This window comes from Rhea americana, unplaced genomic scaffold (assembly GCF_003343005.1).
Source record: "Rhea americana isolate MKP2758 unplaced genomic scaffold, rheAme1 scaffold_26, whole genome shotgun sequence".
In the NCBI taxonomy this organism is placed as follows: domain Eukaryota; kingdom Metazoa; phylum Chordata; class Aves; order Rheiformes; family Rheidae; genus Rhea; species Rhea americana.
This window is the reverse complement of record NW_028186379.1, coordinates 6,116,143-6,118,858: the sequence shown is the minus strand read 5'-3', so window position 1 is coordinate 6,118,858 and position 2,716 is coordinate 6,116,143. Positions and strand designations below refer to the sequence as shown.

The 2,716-nt window shown below is 43.1% G+C and overlaps 1 long non-coding RNA gene across 1 annotated transcript in view; it reads left to right on the top strand.

Annotated features, from left to right (window-relative positions):
- LOC146594433 (uncharacterized) overlaps positions 1–2,716 on the top strand; it is a 73,373-nt gene that overhangs the window by 34,545 nt on the left and 36,112 nt on the right. The window lies entirely within an intron of this gene.

The following is a 2,716-nucleotide window of genomic DNA, read 5'->3' as shown; positions in this document are numbered from 1 at the left end:
GTTTCATATTTCAGCTTCTAGGGGAAGATACAAGGATGAAATATCAAATGACCAGAGGTTCCACTAGTGCAYTATGAGGCTAAGGAGGAAACGTATATGATTTCTGCCTAACTCTGGTCAAGTATAGGCTAGAAACAGCATTTGCTTTTACTACTGCTACCAGTAATTTGTATCAGATTACAGAATAAAATGAGAAAAAGAGAYAGATTATATAAAGGCGTGTGATACTGTTGCTTGTTACTTGTGAGCAAGAGCTAGAAAAAGTCTTTCAAGGAATGGCAGGTGAAGGTTTGGACCTGCCCTCGGAAAGCATTTCTTGTACTCTGAAAAGGACAATCCCTGATACTTCTCATAGGGAGAATTTTCTTCTAATTGATATGATTTGTCTTTCCTTCTACCTTTGTTCTGAGGGGATATGATTTCTTCCTCCTTTCGCTTGAAGGAAGTTGTATTTCAACACTGCTGGCATGAGCAGGTGCTCTAAACAGCTCTGTGTGTGGAAAGGTGCAAGATGAGACAGCTTAAAACCCTCTACTTTCTAGAACCTCATACAGCCATTAATATCTGTACAAGTTGCCTCTGTTCTGAGTTGCTCAGATGCACAAGAGAAAAGCATTGGGACTTGTTCTTTCYACCAGTGAAGCTCTGGTTTGCAGCAGTGGAAGTCTGTTCTGAAAAGTACCAGTAACTTCATAGATGAAGTAGGCAAAGAAGCACTACTCTTCAGAAGGAACCGGTGGAGCATCCCCTTGTGTCTGTGCCCTGCTTCAGCTGACAGAATCCTGGGTTTTCCTGCGGAAGCCCTTGTGCCTGTATTTGCTCTAGCGCGTGCCCAATACTGGAGTGTAATACACTTAGAAGTTTATAGGAATGAAAGGATGCACTGATTTTCCCTTTTCTTTCCACAAGCTGTGACAAAAAACACAAAAAACAATGGCTCATCATGCAGAAAAGGCTGAGGGGCCTTTGTTTTCCCATCTTATATTTTTACGTGTACCTTTTATCCACTTCTGTATTGTTCTGCACTTGAAGGGCTGCTAGCTTTTGGATATGGAGCTTACCACAGCAAGATGAGTCTGAGAAGGGTCTCAGGGAGGAAGGAGCATTAAATATTCATCTCGCTGGTATAGGCTTGCCATCTTGTCTTTGGCAAAGGTTTGACAAAACGGATATTTTGATCAAGTCCCCTTCTCTTCGGCCGTAAGTCAGGGAAGTGCAAAACATTTCACTTCTCCTTATGAAGGTATGAAACTAATGTGAAAATATTTGTATGTATTATTCTTCTAGGATGTCTGGAGGGTTTGGCCAGATGTATTCTAGGAAAAGTAGCTGATGTACTAATTTCAAGTGAAAAGTCAAAATAATTTTTGTCATTCTGGCAGTTTATAGAGTKTTGGATGATCTGCTATGATATCTTTGTGAGCACTATGGAAATCTCATACTGATAACTGAGATTTAAGTACTAGTGGCTTGCAAAGAGAAAAATATTCAGAGCTGTTGATTTGAAAACTGTGAGGGACAAGAAATAGAAGCAAGACTTTCCTTCCAGACATACTGTTGTGGTTCTGTAATGTAATACAGTTCTGAGTCCACATTATTCAGACCCTTGCTGAAATTCTTCTCTATCCAGTTTTACTATCCTTTCTGTGAAATGTAAGGTCCCCACTGCTGGGGCCTATGACTTGTGGCTTTTTTTTTTACCCATGCCCATTGTGCATGTAGGCAGGTCCCACAGTACTCAGCCTCTCTCTTTGCAGCCCCGCAATAGAAACTACCCCTGAGGCAGGGATCTATGCCACCTATTTTACTTCATCATTCTCTGCATTTCAACTATAGTCCATTGCAGAATCTCACTGCATTTAGCTCTGAATCCACAATATGCAGACTTACACCCATCTGCAGTCTGGCCCACCACCAGTGAGGCACCAGTCCATGTCTCCCAATCCAGGGAGGTCTGAACCTATACATCCCATGTCCCTGCAGTTGCACTGCTCCAAACCCTCTTCCAAACCCTAAAGCCTGCATTCAGCTCCAGACACACGATTTGTTGCACAGCACTTTCTGGGGGATGGGATGGGAAATACAGGTAATTTCCCTACCCTGGACTGCTACCTTTAACAGCAGATCCAAACCAAGGGTCAAGGCATCCCCATGCCTATGAGCAGTGCACTCCTGATACAGTACAGCACAGGCAGAAGGAACCTTCACTGTCCTTCTAGTTCTGTCTCCTGGGAAACTGGCCTCATTCCTTCACACACGCCAGCGAGGTTATAGCTTAGTGAGGCCACTCAGGATAGAGGGCTTGTAATGGATGGCTGAGGAAAACACGAGGAGAGAGATGATGATGGCAGGAACAAAGTCTCAAGTCCTTGCTGTCTCTGGGCAAATTACTCACATAGCCCAGCCCCAAAGGAAATCACTAGTTTCCAGGGTGATGTCTCTCTGAAGAAGAAATCACCATCTTTCCCATTTCATCCCCAGGGCTTTCAGAAATCCCCAGATAGGAGAGTGAATTATCCCATTATAAGCCTTTTGACTAAGAAGAATTTCCAGTAGGAGGAAGTAGGGAAACACAGGAAAACTCTACTTGATGTCCTGAGGAATGATACCTGAATAAAAATTAATTTCTGAAAGTAGCAGGCTTTCGAATATTGTGCTTACTCAACCCCAGAGAGATACTGTTCCAGAATGAGGAGAAATATTTGGGGAGTGTCCT